Source organism: Lycium barbarum, chromosome 11 (genome assembly GCF_019175385.1).
Source record: "Lycium barbarum isolate Lr01 chromosome 11, ASM1917538v2, whole genome shotgun sequence".
NCBI lineage: Eukaryota > Viridiplantae > Streptophyta > Magnoliopsida > Solanales > Solanaceae > Lycium > Lycium barbarum.
This window is the reverse complement of record NC_083347.1, coordinates 5,951,104-5,968,871: the sequence shown is the minus strand read 5'-3', so window position 1 is coordinate 5,968,871 and position 17,768 is coordinate 5,951,104.

Below are 17,768 nucleotides of genomic sequence, written 5' to 3'. Positions count from 1 at the left end.
GCACGACGTATGTATATTTCTTATTTTTCAACAAACGATTAGCTATGCAATTTAAATTGAAGACAGTGTCACACGTATGTACAGAACATCTAAACATGGACGAGGCCTTATGACGCATAATTTGTTGCTAAGCATGACCAAATTGACCAAGTTTTTGATGACCAACTAGATATGTGTACGTTTGTTAACGTTCACTCATCTTCCCGCTGACGTTTATGTTGCAAAGTTGGACATAAAACGTAACGTTGTGTTAATGAACAAATTCTGCATTGTGAGATGGAGATAAGGCATCTATTTCTCTCGTGATGCAATTATCTTGTAGTTATTATCGATAAACAAGTAGCAGCAACCCTTCAACTACGAACATTTTCTGTTAACAAATTATAAAGAAAAATAAAAAGAGGAGAAAGGAGGACAAAAGAGAGAGAAAAAAGAAGACAAGCATGCATCCATTTCATTGCGGATTTATTTCCTCTAAATCCAAAGTTAACAGCAATGATCAAATAATCGCTATTTCTAGTAGCATTCCTCAGAACTAAGTACAATATAATAGGGGTTACTAAAGAACAACTGATTTGCTAAAAAAAATGAGTTATCTAATCTTATATTCGCTTCTCGCTAGCATCTTCAGTTTCTAAATCCTTGAAAATGCTCGGACAGGGTTTGCTTAGGCTTCTTGAGAAAAATGTTGGATTTAGATGATCACGTCTCTTCATGAACTGTGTGGGAGGGGCATCTGCAAAAAGAATCTTTGTTTAGTGGATAAAAAATATAAACGGATTCAAACATTTTGCGTTCTTGTTAGCTTCCGTCTAATTTCTAAAAGTGCATATTAGAAACAATTTTTTTTTGTTTTTATCAGTATAAAAGTGCATACATAGAAAAACAGACACAAACTTTGAACATTTTGCATTCTCGTTTCATACCTTAAGACATATCAGCCTTCTTGGCTAATGATTCAAGATGTTTTGGTAGTTTCGTTTTTGTTTTAGGTTCTAAAGCATCAGCAGAAGGCTCATTGTCAATACGATGAGCTTTTCCTTTCTTCACAAAGATAAAAGAGGACGAAATTAGTAAACAAAATGCCGAATCAAGCATGTTTTTAGCAAGATCTACGTCGTGCTCTTATTATTGATGAAGTAATAAGTTATATTTAAAAAGCCTCACGAAGATGTAAAATTACACAAAATTAAGGGTGTTAAGTGGGCCGGGCCGGGCCATATAAATGGGGGTCACATGGGGTCGGGCCGGGCCATAGTTAGTGGGCCGGGTTGGAGGAGGTAAAGGGGTGTCCGGCCCATCCCCTACCCGGGTAGGGGTACGTAGTGGGCTAAGTGGGCCAGGTCAGGTTTTAGTTAGTGGGCCGGGTCTTTTTTTTTTTAAAGTTCTAATACAAAAATAGACATTTACATTTACTACTACTAATAAAATTAACATTTACAATTAATGATAAAATTGCTAAATTAAAAAAAGTTTAGTCGTCGTCAAATTCAAAAAGCTAGCCGTTGTAAATTTAAAAAACTAGTCGTTGCTAATTTTATTTGAACCCCTAAATTTATGAATAACTGCACTTTGGTCATATTTTCAAACTATAAATACCCCTCCATTCTTCTTCATTTTCACACAATTCTTCCACAATTCTCTCTTTATCTAAATTTACTATTCAACTAGTGTACATTACTTCACCTCCACCTTCTCCTCGAGTTCGAAGATCAACTTCAAGTGCGGTGTGGATGCATTTTGAGCGAGTAAATGAGGAACATGTTAAATGTCAACATTGTGGTGACATATATCTCCACAAGTCCGGAGCGTCAGGTATTAGCCTATTAGGGGGGTGGGGGTGGAGGGGGTACCGGTGTGTTGCGTAGACACTTGTGAAAAGGCATGAAATTGAACTGAATAATTTCTCAAAGGTATATTTGTTGAGATAAGTAGTATCACAATCTAATATATACTATATACTGAAAATGTATCAAAGGTATATTTGTTGAGAAAACATGATTGTCTAGCTTTAAAATACAATTTTAAAGAAAACTAAAGTGCTCCGTAAAAAGAGACTCCTAATTTATTGGAATACAATATTTTTAAAATACTTATTATTAGTAATAAATGTAGTACTTATCTTTTTTTTTTAATTTGAAGTGGGCCGGGTCGGTGCCCCGGTGGCCCATCACCCGACCTATTGGTGGGCCAGGCTGGTGGGCTATCCACCTTGTCCGGCCCAGCCCCCTAATAAATCCCACCTAGCCCAACCCATTACACCTCTTAGTGGGTCTGGACCGGGCCGATGGTGGGCCGGGTTTACCGGGCAGGGTTCGGGCTGACCCGGCCCACTTGACACTCTTACACAAAATAAGTATGTTAGCTCGAATACAACAGAAACTAGGCTAACAGAATCAAAAAGTTGTTCATTGCTATTTACTGAAGTCAAGTTATTACTTATTCCAACTAAACAAGTTAAGTCAAACATTAAGCTCGAGCTCTTATTTGTGAGCTATTCAATACATATTCGGAAACTCACTCATCCTAGAAAGAAAATAGTAAGCTAAAATCTCAAAAGTGTTGTAATTCTAAGGAGGATACTGTTTCGAGATATAAGAAGATATAACCAGTAAATAATACATAGGTTTACACTTATTCGAAGGGAATATACATTTAAGAAAAAACACAAAAGAACAAAAACAAACCAAGTTCTTTAACAAATGAGCTCAAGGAAAAGACACCACACACACCCAAGAGGACAAAATAAGTTAAACATTATGCGGAATCAAGCACGAATGTAGCAAGATCTAGCTTGTGTTCTTATTAGTGAGCTATCCAATGCATATCAGGAAACTCACTCATCAAAAAGGAGAAAAAATATGCAAAAACAAAAAAGTGTAGTGAGGATACTTTTGTGAGATATAAGAAGGATATTAACCAGTGACCAATACAGAAGTTTACACTGATTCGGAGAGGGTATGCATTTAAAAAAAAAGAAGCGCAATTTAACAAATAAACCAAGTTCTTAAACAAATAATCTCAAGGACAAGACATAACACGTACCTTCTTGTGATCATTCAAAAGGGACATGAGCAATTTCACTTCATTCAAAATAACATTGTAGTTACTGGAAAGCCGACTGTCGATCTCTTCTCTAAAGGATTCCAATTTCTCCCGACTGATCACTTGATTATTGACTATAAAATCCGAATATCATATCCTAATTCAGACGTTTTATATCATTCTTTCATACAGGGGCGGAGCCAGAGATCTAATTACATGGTATATATAAAGTCAATTTTTTATGTATATATAATAGATGTTGAATTGTTTTGGCTTGTTCGTTGTTGACACCCAATTTTGTCCCGCCTCTCCTCCGAAATACCTATTTACGCTTATAATATTTTTGGAAAATAAAAAATATATATATTATATTTTACTATAATTACGAGCCTCTTATCAATACCGGCGTTTCATTATTCTATTACAGTTACTAGCCATTATTATTATTATTATTATTATTATTATTATTATTATTATTATTATTATTATTATTATTATTATAATTCACAATTTTTATCATTTCGGCACTGTACCAGCTTACGCATACACATCGCATTTATCTTTGCATAATTAAATAATAGTGTTTATTTACTGTGGATTTTCGAAATATTATTACACGGCTATTACAACGCCATTTTTTTTTATCTGAGCACTAATAATTGCATATTTTATATTAAGTAATATTTTAACACAAGTTATTTAAATAGGTCTTTTATTTAAATGTAATATCCCAATCAACTCATACTATTTTCGGACCAATTCACAAAACCAGTGCACATTTTAATTCAACCAGCCTATTCTTTTAATTCACTAGCCCAAATCAATTAGCCCATTTTAATTCAGCCCAACCCATTTTAATGCCCAATCCACATTTCAAATACCAACCCAATATTTCAAAACGGACCAGCCCAACCCAATACACTACCCGACCCGTCCCACTACTATTCAAACCCTAAACCTCATCTTTAACAAAAAGAGAGAGAGAGCAGCCGCAGCTCTCTCCTCTCCTTTCCCTTTTTCTTCGTCTCCCTCCCCTCCTCTCTCTCTCTATCCACACTCTCTCTCCCACGTTCCTCTTTGTCACCCCACTCCCGCTGTCCCCCCACGCTTCTGCCATTCCCTACGCCCATGCCTCTGCGCTCCACTCCCCTTTGTCCCCTCTCCTCTCAAACTCAAACCCTAAATCAGTCTATAAGTATTCGTTTTCATCATCCAAATAGGGGGATTTTTTTTGGTTCAGGAAATGACCCCAAGAAATATAAGATTTTTTAAAGTAAAACCCCCGAGAAAATATTACTCATAGCTGTTTCGAATCTGTGAAAAATAGGAGTTGTATCAGTCCCTTTTGAATACCCGAAAATACAAAGTCTTGAATCGTTCAAATTCCATTCTAATATTAGTTTCAGCTTCCTTGATATTACCTCAAAAATGCTAAACCCATTCTGTTTTTGCTCGTTCGAATCTGAGTGCTGAGAGCTCGGAGTTTGTGTTATTTCGAGGTAGATCGGAGACTCGAGGCTTCACTTCGCTGCACCCGAAGAAAGTAATTCTCCATTCCCCTTTTTTATATTTCTGTTGCATTTTTGTTGTTCTGTGTTATTTTAGTTTATCATTCCATAGTTCAAGTATGTTAGTTTTAGTTAAGTTATTCTAGTTCGATAAACAAATCCGTTTCTGTGTTAGTCTGTTTATGTAGTAAAACACGTTTATGTATGATAATTTAGTTTTGGTCTACTTAAGTATGTAAACAACTCTTCTTTATTTAGTTAATTTCTATTTTAGCAGTCAAGATGTGTCCTTGCGTTTATATATCAAGTTCGATTCAGGTTTAGTTAAATATGTTTCTGTGTTAGCCTGTTTATGTGGTCAAACATGTTTAGGTATGATTGTTTAGTTTAGTTTACTTTAAGTAAGTAAATACCTTCCTCCCCTTTTTCTGTCTAATTCTATTTAATCTCTGCTTGTTTGCTTTGTTGCTATTTGCTTCATTTGTGTTTAGTTTGCATATGATCATTGTTAGCAATTGGTCTGAATATGGTTAGTATGCTTCATGCCTCTACTGTGGTTATTTCTTTGATAAAGTTTAGTATGATTTAATGATCTTGTAGGTTGATCACTCGTTAATAGTAGTAAGCATGATTTAGCTATAGATATCTAGCATGTTAGGTTTATTTTGAGATGATGTGGGTATGGTTGGACTGAAGATATGTCAATAAGGCTGATCAACATTTTAGATCCAACTTCAGTATCTGCAAATATATGCTAGGGCTCTGCTGAGTTCCGAAAGTATATCTGAGGTTCCTTATTGATAAAACATGCTAACTGTATGCTATGTGATCATTCCCTGTGGAGTTGAATCTGTCTAAGCTTGCCTCTGAGCATTGTATGAATCATATGAGTATATATCCTTAGGGATATTCATTTAAACCTGTATGAATGTTGAAGCTGCTACATCTAGTTAACATGTTGGAATGGGAATGCCAAATGCCTGTTCATTTGATTACCTATTTGATACATGTCAAGACATCTGGGTATTCCCTCTGTTCCAGTTAGCTGCTGCTCGCAGGCTTTTAAGGATCGTAGTAAATAACTCTAAATCCTAAATCACTTTAAGTTTCGGTCTAGACTGTTGCTGCTTGATAAATTCATTGTTATGGCTTGTTGTTTGGTTGCTGAGTATTAAAAGGAAGAGCAAAGCTTAACAGAGATGGGATCTAAATCTTAACTCATTGAAAATAAATCATCTGATCACTAGGATTATTTAAATCCTTTTTCTTTCAAAAGCATAATTGATTTCCTGCCCTTTACCCCTTTTCTTTGACTTATAGCATGTGCAAGTCTTGATTTCATCTATGCATTCCTGATATCATTTTGAACTCGATACTCCCTCTGTTTTTGTCTCTGTAATGCACGCATGTATGCCGCCCCCTGTAACTTTTAAAATTCATTTTAATGTGTGCTTCATGGTTTGAATTGGGTTAAACCATGCCAAGGATAAATTTGATAAATATAAGTTGATTGCCACTCAGTTTGTATTTTTCTTTTCATGTGTTATGTTAGTATCTTGGAACACAGGCAGTGCAATATTTGTTGTATGATTTGGAATATTTTGAAGTCTTTTGAATGAATGAGTGAAATACATGTTAGTTAAGTCATGCATACATTCGGATATCAGTACATATCCTTGTTAGAACCTTGCATATTTTGCAAGCATATCTCGTTGAAGTGTGTATACGTAAGGTATACTTAAGATATACATATAATATACACAATCTGCTGGTTTGTCTGAGTTATATATCATATGTTTAGTATATTTCACTGATTGTATACTAATCTTCTTTTCTCTTCATTTTTTTTGCATGACCATCACATACGAGTCCGAGGGACTTATCTCTTTTTTGCATTCGGTGTTGGGCTAAAAGCCCAACGAAAACCTCCCTCGCATCAACTCTGTCTGCAGCAAAATAAAATGCTGGGCCAAAGCCCAAATGAAAAACAGCAGCAGCAGTTCTAAAAATGGGCTGAGCCCCATTAAATTATATCTACTCCTTTATTTTATTTATTTTGTGCATCTAATTTGTATTATGCATCTAACCCTTTACTTTGTTTTATTTTCCTAATTTAGACGAATCTTAATGAATTAGTAGTTTTGGTTTAGTAAGGGGTAGTCAATCTAAGGAAAACTAATAATTAGTTTCGTAAGTTTCATTTTCTTCTTTTATATTGAAGTTATTTGAAATATTTTAGGATAATTAATTTTCAATAGCATGAAATTCATATTTTTTGAGTCAAAGGAATCATGTTTTATTATCTTAGGAATTTCAAAAACGTCACTAATACGCGAGTATAAACTCAAGTATATTTTATAGATAACTCTTCAAGTTTGAATCAATCATGCATATTTTTAACTAAGCATAATTAATAAGAAAACTCACTCCCTTTTGAATTCTATTTATAAGCCTGGATTTTCTACATTGCTACATTCGTATAACATAATTTGTTCAAAATCGCTAAATCTTTTTTTCTCAAAAGCTATTATTTATGGGCAAATTATCATATTTCCATCAAGTCTAATAACATTTATTATACTTTCATTTAAAGCCTTAACAACCTTTATAAGTCTTATTTCAAAAATGACATTTAAAGTTTTCTTTTATACAAATTATTATTTTTTCTGTAAATCTTATTTTAACTAACATGATTTTCTTTTTTAAAACCTTAGCAATATTTTAAGTCATTTTCTAAAATTTAAGCATTGTATTTAATCTAATTAATTAACTTAAGTTTGGTCGGATAACCGTAAGTTAACGGATTCTAAAGGATGCCTAACCCCTTTCCTTTAGGATAATATAGAGCCCTTACCTAGAATCACATTGGTTAAGCAGACTATTAACGGAGGTTTAGTTTTAACTTTACCTTAGTTAACATTTAGGTGTCCTAATTCACCGTTAAATTAATTAGGTGGCGACTCTTTAAAACAAAATAAATAGGAATCACCAATATGTTATACTCCTAAATTTAACCCGGTTAAAAAGGGGTATGACATTCGTGTGTTTGCTTCTTTATATTTGAATCTCCTTATTGAAAATACTCGTTCACTGCCACGAGACTACGTATCCATTATGAGCAACTTAATCCGCCAGATATAACAATTGAACAATAAAAACTCAAAACCTTCAGCTAGATTACACCCCGCACCTGTGACCCAATTATTTAACACTTTAGCGTCAATTCGACCAATATCAGGAACTAAATCGAACTGGATTATTTCATTACTTTAAACTAAATATAGATATCAACAACAACAACATAACCAGTATAATCCAACAGGTGGGTCCGGGAAAGATAGAGTGTACCGAAGACCTTACCCCTACTAAAGTTGTTTCCGACACAAATATAGGTATCATAAACTATATATAAACCCTATAACTCTATAAGTTGTAACTTACCTTATAATGACGAACAAACAGATATTCCACTACATATTCATGAAAAAGTTTACTTTGTTTGGACATGAATAAGTTAAAAAGTATAACTTTTTGGGAATAAATAGCATACTGAACCAACGACATCTGGCTGTATCCTTGTCGATGGAAGCTTCTTTGATTGAAAATCATGCTTCAATATTTTTCCCTTACGATCACGTTTTGGCCTATTATTATACATCTTGAGCCGTCGATTTGTGGCGGAGCTACGGTCGCGAGATTTATTTTTTGCCATTTTGATTGTGAGAATAAAAAATAGGGTTTTTGGCGTCTGTAATCCGTCTTAAAATATTACGTACTTCATGGAGAATGTCAACAGAATATATATTGCGATTTTATGCAAATATTTACCCTAAGCTTCTCTATACTTTAGCTTATTTATCTTTTGAGTACTAGAACTTTTCATATTTGTTCCTTTTACTGGATATCCTGATTATTGTAATTTTTTTAGGTCAGAGAAATAAATTATACTCCATCAATCCACGTTTCACTTTTTGACCAACAATTTAAGATATAGTTTTTCATCATATTAATATGAGAAGAATTACAACTTATAATATTTTTCGTATAGTTTCCGAACATCTAAATTTTAGTTTTAAAATATTAAATTAATCTAATTTAATTTAGTTTTGAAGATTAATCAAACTGACTCTCCAGAAACGAAACGTGATAAGTAAAAATGGACAGAGGGAGTACTAACAACAACATACCCACCTTAGTTACACAAGTGGGGTCTGAAAAGGGTAGGATGTATGCAGACCTTACCCCTACCTTTGTGGGGGTAGGGAGGCTGTTTCCGATACACACCCTCGGCTCAAAAGAGACGTTTTCGAAGCAGAAGCAGGGAAAACATGACATCAAAACATGAAGATACAAAGCATATGAAGCAACAGATAATACCACACATTAAAATCAAATGAGAGGGACATAAGAAAATACAAAGGACGATAAATGGAATGTTCAAAATGGGAGTGATACAAATCATTTTACAAACTTTTAGTGTCATTCATAGTTTTCTTTTTCTCGTTTGCAATGTAAATTCATCTTCAGTTTATAAGCCTACTATGTTTATATTCTTTCTACATCATTTCATATACACATTTGCACTCTTAATTATTGAGGTCATTGAGATATAGCCATTGTTTTTTAATCCAAAATTAAATATTTTTGTCATTTTCTTCATATACAGAGATTTTGAAGTATTTTCTTATTTACACACCCACACTCACTCTCAATGAAAGAATCGTGCAAAAAAGGGCACGAAATATTCCAAAAATTGTAAGCAAAAGAAATAAATGAAAAATAAATACAAGCACGGTCTTGTAGCTCTATTTGTCATTCTTATATCTTCTCTCCATTTTCTTAAATCAAACTATGGTTTACAATTTGCAATAAAACAGAATTCAAATTCTTTTTAAAATCTATTTTACTTCTGAAACGTGATGTTATACTTGGTTCACAATTTGGAATAAAACAGAATTCAACTTTGTTCCCAAGTTGCAGTGTCCAACCAGTTCTGTTTGCCATATGCTCATTGTGAAACATCTGAGTTTCTGAAGCAAGTACTGATTATATGGCTAGCGGGTCCAACAATTTACGTTATTAGATACTTTTATTTGTTCGAGCAGCTATTAAATACTGATGAAAATTGAAGATGAAGACACTGTATTTAGGAATTTTCACTGTGTAATTTTATTCATCGGTCTCTACATCTATTTATATACAATGCTATGTAATAGAAACAAAAGGGAAATAGACAAAACTAATTACACTTGTCCTATTCTAATTTGTCCAATATATAACAAACTTTGATTCTTTCACGTGATGGTCACATGACCACATTTGAATCTGTTGTATTTTTTTAATCTAATGGTTGAGAATTAATCTATCAAGTGTGTGTGTTGTATGGCTGAGATGAATCGACATGGCTAAGCATTTTTGTCTCTTATTTCAGTCAAAGTAAGAGTTGATTCTCTTACTTGAAAGCAACACCAACACACTCATTTGTCTTCTTTACTTTTCTCTCTCTTTTCCTTTGTGTTTTCCACCCGTCTTCTTCATTGCTTGAAAGCAACACCAACACACTCATTTGTCTTCTTTCCTTTTCTCTCTCTTTTCCTTTGTGTTTTCCACCCGTCTTCTTCATCATTGCTCTTTCTCTTTTCCTTTGTGTTGTTCATGAGGGTTCTGTACTCCAACATCCCCCCTCAAGTTGGAGGGGATAGTCATGACCCCCAACTTGTCCAAAATCGCTCTGTGAGAAACCCCAGAAAGAGCCTTAGTAAATAGATCTGCAAGTTGATCTATAGAGGGAACAAAGGAAAATGTAATCAGACCGGATTGGAACTGTTGGCGCACAAAATGACAGTCCAATTCGACATGTTTGGTGCGTTCGTGGAAGACCGGATTACGGGCTATATGGATGGCAGCTTGGCTATCGGAGTGGAGCGGAATTGGGAGTGAGATCGGAGCAGAAAGATCTTCAAGAAGACGGATTAACCATGTAAGCTCAGCAGTAACACGACGCATGGACCGATATTCCGCCGCTGCGGAAGACAAAGAGATCGAGATTTGTTTCTTCGATTTCCACGAAATCGGAGCACCTCCAAGGGTAATAAAAAACCCACTAACTGATTTACGAGAATCTTTACACGATGCCCAGTCCGCATCGCAAAAAGCCAGTAAAGAAAAGGATGGATTGGAAGATAGTAATATTCCTTGACCCGGATCTGAGCTCAGGTATTGTAAAACTTGTAAAGCAGCGGAGAAATGTGACAAACAAGGTCGCTGCATGTATTGGCTCAGAGCAAGGACGGCAAAGGACAGATCTGGGCGAGTATTGGTCAAATAATTCAACTTTCCGACCAAGTGACGATAAAGCGTGGGGTTATCCATGCGAGGACTATCATCTGCTCGAAGCTTGGAAGAAGGATCCAAAGGAGAGCCAACCTTAGGCAAATGAGAGACATCGAATTCGAGAAGTAGATCTGAGGTAAACTTTCTTTGATTCACAATAAAACCATGCTCTTCTCGTAAGATTTCTATGCCAAGAAAGTAGTGAATTTCTCCCAAGTTTTTAACTTTGAACTCTGTATTGAGAAAACATTTGATATTCTCGAGTTCACTCAAATCATCCCTTGTTAAGGGAATATCGTCGACATAGACTGCTAGGATGGAAATTAGTGGCCCATTTTGCTTAAAAAACAGAGAATAGTCGTTTAAGGAAGAGGAATAACCTTTGAAACTTAATGCTCCTGCAAGTCGAGCATACCACTGCAGTGAAGCTTGCTTTAAACCGTATAGAGATTTTTTCAGAAGACAGACATGATTAGGACTAGGAGGTATCATTCCTGCTGGAAATTTCATAAAAACCTCTTCTTGGAGGTCACCATGCAAAAACACATTGTTGACATCTAGTTGTGAAACAGACCACTTTTTCTTAGCTGCAATGGTAAGTAAGCACCGGATAGTAGTCATTTTCACAACAGGTGAAAATGTTTCTCCATAGTCTATACCTTCTCTTTGGACATCCCCCCTCACCACAAGCCTTGCCTTAAGTCTTTCAATACTGATATCTGAGAGGTGCTTTACCTTGTAAACCCATTTTCAAGGTAAAGCTTTTTTTTCCCTTAGGTAGGAGCACAACTTCCCAGGTTTGATTGTTTTCCAAGGCCTGAATTTCTGAGTTCATGGCCTCTCTCCATCCTGGATGTTGGGAAACATGGCTGTAGCAACTAGGTTCAGTAATGTTAGAAATAGAATGGAGTAGTTGCTGATTGTTGATAGATAAGGAAGAGAAAGCATAACTCCTAGGCTTATGAGAGTGATCAAAGCAAGTTTTCGCTAGATCAGTGAAGATCACACTATTGCAAGTGTAGTCTTTTAGGTAAACAGGTTCATGAGAGATCCTGCTAGACCTTCTTGGTGGATTTGTGATAGGGACAGAGGTAGAAGGAGAAATTGGTGGGGTAGGAGAACCTGAGTAGGTAGGCTCAAGTTGTGGTGATAGAGGCTGGTCTGTAGAATTCATTTGGTGAGGAGAACTTAGTGGCAGATGATCAGAAGTAGTATGTGGAGGTTCTGAGGGTGTAACTGGGTGAAAAAGATCATTTACAGGTGGAGCTGATTGAGTTTGAAATGGAAAATCAGAATGATGATCTAAGGAAGAAGGGGAATTGAGGAAAATAGGTGTGTGCGAGTTATCAGATGAGTTGAAAGGAAAGTGTGATTCATGAAATCTCACATCTCTGGATACAAATACTTTCTTTGTATCAAGAGACAGCAGCTTATATCCTTTCAGCTGTAAAGGATATCCTAGTAAAACACAAGCAGTAGCTCTTTCATCAAACTTGGTCCTTCCCTGTCCGAGGGTGGAAGCATAACACAAACACCCAAAATTCCTTAAATGATCATAAGTAGGCTTTTGTCTAAACAATATGTCATAAGGTTTCTGTCCCTTGAGCACACTAAATGGCAATCGATTAATGATGTGTGTAGCAGTTAGAATAGACTCTCCCCAGCAGGACATAGGCAATTTGGATTGGAGCATCAATTCTCTAGCAATCTCTAAGAGGTGTCTATGCTTCCTCTCAACAATTCCATTTTGTTGAGGGGTAGCTACACAAGACAGTTGATGCAGAATCCCCTGTGAGGCTAGAAATGCTGATTCTTGTGTGCCTTTCCCCAACTCCAAAGCATTATCAGACCTGATCATTTTAACTCTCACATTGAACGGTCTCTCTACCATAGATAGAAAGCTTTTTAATACAGGGAAAGCATTACTCTTAGTGCTTAGTAAGAATGTCCATGTTCATCTACTGAAATCATCTACTATGGTGGGAAAGAAACTGAATCCATTGTAAGTATTACACTTGTAGGGTCCCCAAGTGTCTATATGGATGAGATCAAAAATGTGTTTGGACTTTATGCTACTAGTAGGAAAAGGTTGTCTAGTTTGTTTAGCTCTAGGACAGACATCACAAATAAAATCAGAATTGAAATCACAAGGAAGAAAACTTAAATGTTTCATTGCTGAAAATGGGAGATGTCCCAACCTTACATGCCAAAGCTTTACATTAGGAACAACATTAACATGCACTGGATTAGAAACTGAAACTGATTGTGAAATGGAGTTTCTTCCTTTTGGAATTGAAAATACATCATTGGAATTGAAATTACTTCTAGACTTGGCACTATTAGGCTCCAATAGATAAAGTCCCTCTCTAACTTCACCAAAAGCTTGAGGACTCTTCATTGAAAGGTCCTGCAACAAACATCCAGTGGTTGTGAATAGGACATCATATTGAAACTGGACACATAATTTGTGGACTGACAACAGATTATACTTAAAATCTGGCACAAGAAGCACATCAGTTATGACATGACCTGGTAAAATAGAAATACTGCCTATATGAGTTACACTTACCTTGAAAGAATTAGGTAAATTGATATTTAAAGGCACAGGGAGAGGAATTAGAAATAGAAAAGAATTGGGATCAAAACACATGTGTTCTGAAGCTCCTGAATCAATGATCCAAGTATTTTGTTTAAGACTAGTGAACACAGAACTTGAATATTTAAGAATGGTACCAGCCACTGCATTTGCATTAATTCCTGTTTTTCCTGCTTGTGTCAATTTACTTTGCTTGTACATTTGCATCATTTCTGCAATATGTTCCTTGCTAAACTGCTCCTCAAAATTCCCATCATTGACTCCAAAATCTTGTCCTCCCATGCTTTCCTCTGCCTCATGAGTTAAACTTGCATTTGCTTTAATCTGGGGCTGATAGTTTCTGGAATTAGTGAACTCAAAATCTGTAGGGAATCCATGCAGTCTGTAGCAATCATCATGCACATGTCCTGTTTTTCCACAATAGGTGCAAGATACATTTGGATCATATTTCTTCTTACCCCTAAATTTGTTCTGTGGCTTGGCAGTCCTCTGGTTTGAATTATTATATTTCTGATATGTGCTTGGTCCTCTCATTGCTTGGTTTTTAAATTTCTGTGCATTTCTTCCCTGTCCATTAGCCATGAATGCTGCAAACTCAGCAAATAAAGTGCCGTTTGGTTGTTTTGCCTGACCAATTGCCATAAATGATCCAGAATCAGAGGTGAAGTGTGCATTTGCATATACTTCCCTCTGGTTCTCATCCTACAAAAGCAAGGAATATGCAACATCTATTCCAGGCAAGGGATTCATCATAAGTATGTTACCCCTTGCCTGAGCATATGCATCATTTAATCCCATTAGGAATTGAATCAACCTCTGATCTTCCAGGGATTTTGTTAATTATGCTTTCCCATCACAAGTGCATTCACATGAACAGCAAACAATCACATTTATCCCATCTAATTCATCCCATAACCTCTTAAGTTTGGTGAAGTACCCAGCAATGTCACTATTACCTTGTACTAGTCCTGTCAACTCCTTTTGTAGATGGTAGAGTTTGGCACCATTTGACTTGCCAAATCTCTGTTCTAGACTGTCCCAAAGTTCTTTTGCAGTCTTGGAGTTCATCACACTGTTTGCAATATCCTTAGATAATGCATTTGATATCCAGCATATAATCATATCATTGACACAACTTCATTGTTCAAAATCTGCAGACTTCAGATCTGGGGCTTTACAAGCTCCATTGATAAAACCAAGTTTCCTCTTGGCTGATAGAGATAGGAGGATGGATCTCCTCCAACCTGGGTATCCTCTTCCATAAAAAACAGTGTTGACTAGAGTCATACCAGGTGAATCTGAATTGTTTAGGTGATAAGGATGTCCATTGTCATATGTGATTCCTTTCTCACCACTGCCTGATTCTGTTACATTTGTTTCAGGCATTTTGGCTTACTAAAATTTGAAGATGATTTTGAGATTTTGACACAGATCTGGATCGAGCTTAGAGTTGCTCTGATACCATGATGAAAATTGAAGATGAAGACACTGTATTTAGGAATTTTCACTGTGTAATTTTATTCATCAGCCTCTACATCTATTTATATACAATGCTATGTAATAGAAATAAAAGGGAAATAGACAAAACTAATTACACTTGTCCTATTCTAATTTGTCCAATATGTAACAAACTTTGATTCTTTCACGTGATGGTCACATGACCACATTTGAATCTGTTGTATTTTTTTAATCTAATGGTTGAGAATTAATCTATCAAGTGTGTGTGTTGTATGGCTGAGATGAATCCACCTGGCTAGGCATTTTTGTCTCTTATTTCAGTCAAAGTAAGAGTTGATTCTCTTACTTGAAAGCAACACCAACACACTTATTTGTCTTCTTTACTTTTCTCTCTCTTTTCCTTTGTGTTTTCCATCCGTCTTCTTCATTGCTTGAAAGCAACACCAACACACTCATTTGTCTTCTTTACTTTTCTCTCTCTTTTCCTTTGTGTTTTCCACCCGTCTTCTTCATCATTGCTCTTTCTCTTTTCCTTTGTGTTGTTCATGGGGGTTCTGTACTCCAACAAATACTTCTATTCGTTCGAGTCAGACATAAGATCACAAGTCACATTCAACTTCAAACTTAACACATGAAGAGGGCAAGGATGGCTCTTTAGACGCAAAATCGTCACAAATCATATTGGTTTCTTGGTGAATACCTAGAGGCGAATCCAAAATTTGAACGATGGGTTCACCATTGCTTTTAGAAATAATACGAAAATGAAACCGTTAAAAGGTTGCTTTAGAAATTAAAAAAAAAATGCTAAGTGCAGCAAGTTGGGTTCGAACCCTCGAACTTAAGGAACTAAACTTCGACGCTTAACAAATGCTCCATTCGGTCTCGATTGACCATGAACTACTTCAGTTAATATTATATATATTTTAAGAATTATACACATAACATACTGAATTTAGTCGGGTGACCATGAGTTCACGTAACCCACTTTTTCTACATAAATTCGCCTCTGCCTATGGCAAAGTACAGAAACTCAGGTAACCGGTTTCCTTTTTTGTGCGCGAAACCACACTTTCTTTGGTCGAACATTAAGACATGCATCAAACCAAGCTAATAATGTTCTCCCCTTCTTATGCTTTTCTTTTCTTTTTTTCCCTTTAAAATTTTCATTTGGTCTCAAAATGTATAAATAAGAGTTATAGGCTGTAAAGCTACCCCAAAGGTCCTAAAAGAGTTCACTTCTCATTCCTTCTACCTGAGGTTTCCTGCGTCTAACAGAATTAAAGAAAAAAGGAGGCAACGTTGTCAAATGAATTACATTCATTAAGCAACAAAAGCTTGAGAAAAATGTACAATAAATTATAAAATACCTATATTATGTATATCGTACATCTCCAAAGCAGTTCTGTTACTTGACCAAGCCACTAAGAGAAGGAAAATATTCTTATCTTCCATGACAGAAGCTTATTGCATACTGGATAAATGGTGATGCATTCACTTGGAAGATCAATCACTTTACCGCTTACCTTCTCATAAGCTTCCTCTTTAAACTCTTCGACAAACATATTAGAACATGTCAATTACATGACGAAACCAAGCAAGATATTTTGTATCGTTACAATAACTTTGGTGCTAAGTAGGGAAAAGTTGGATTTGGTATACAATATTACCAAGCTTTTGTAGGAAATTATAATGGGAAAACTGCAATGAAGGTCAAAAGCAGGTAAAACTGATTAAAGGTTCACAACAGATATAGAGACAGGTCAAGGATTATGAATGAAAAATTTGTCCTTTTTTGATGTTATTCCACCAATTTAAGAAATTAAGATTTAACGGTTCTGCCTTCAGTAAAGCCTACATTCAAAAAGTAACTACAAATCAGTTCGAGAATATATCTTAACAAAAGAGAAGAACCAAGGATCTTCCACAAATCAATAAATATTTATAGGGAATACTCTAGGAGATGATAAATACTCTGTGAGAGTAAGGTCTGCGTACACTCTACCCTCCCCAGACCCCACATTGTGGGAATTTACTGGGTATGTTGTTGTTGTTACTCTAGGAGATGATAATTCATAAAACCTCAAAATGCATCTTCTACTTACAACTTCAAATTCATTCAAATAGCATTCTTCTGGAAAAAAAAATAAGCATCTATTCACAGATGGAAATTTCTAAGGGGCAAAACTTCTCTTCGCAGGAAGTTTCACTATTTGCTCAAGCATATTGGTCTAAATAGGAGGGGTAGAGGTTGGCCGAAGAAGTACTGGGGAGAGGTGATTAGACAGGGACATGGCGCACCTTCAGCTTACCGAGGACATGACCTTAGATAGGAGGGTATGGAGGACTCAGATCAGGGTAGAAAGCTAGTAGGTAGTCGCGTTTATCCTTTCTTGCGAGTAATTGCATTGATATTTAGTTTCTTGTCCCTTGATTTCTGCGAGTATCTGTTTGCACAGAATGGTTTATCATGGCTTATTCACTTTCGTTGTTTTCATTTTCATAATTGCTTTGAATTGTTTACCCGTATGTAACCTTTCCTATGCTTTTTCTTGAGCCAAGGGTCTTCCGAAAACAGTCTCCCTACCTAAGGTAGGGATAAGGTCTGCGTACAATCTACCCTCCCCAGACCCCACATTGTGGGACTCACTGGGTATGTTGTTGTTGTCATATTGGTCTAAATGTTTCACACATAGGACCATGTGCTACCTTCTAATCTTTCTTACATGCTCTTCATAACTCAAATGGAAGCAATGACTTCAAATGAATATGCATTGTAGTTTCAATGTGAGCCGAACATCACCGGATTAAATAAATGTGTTAGACACGAT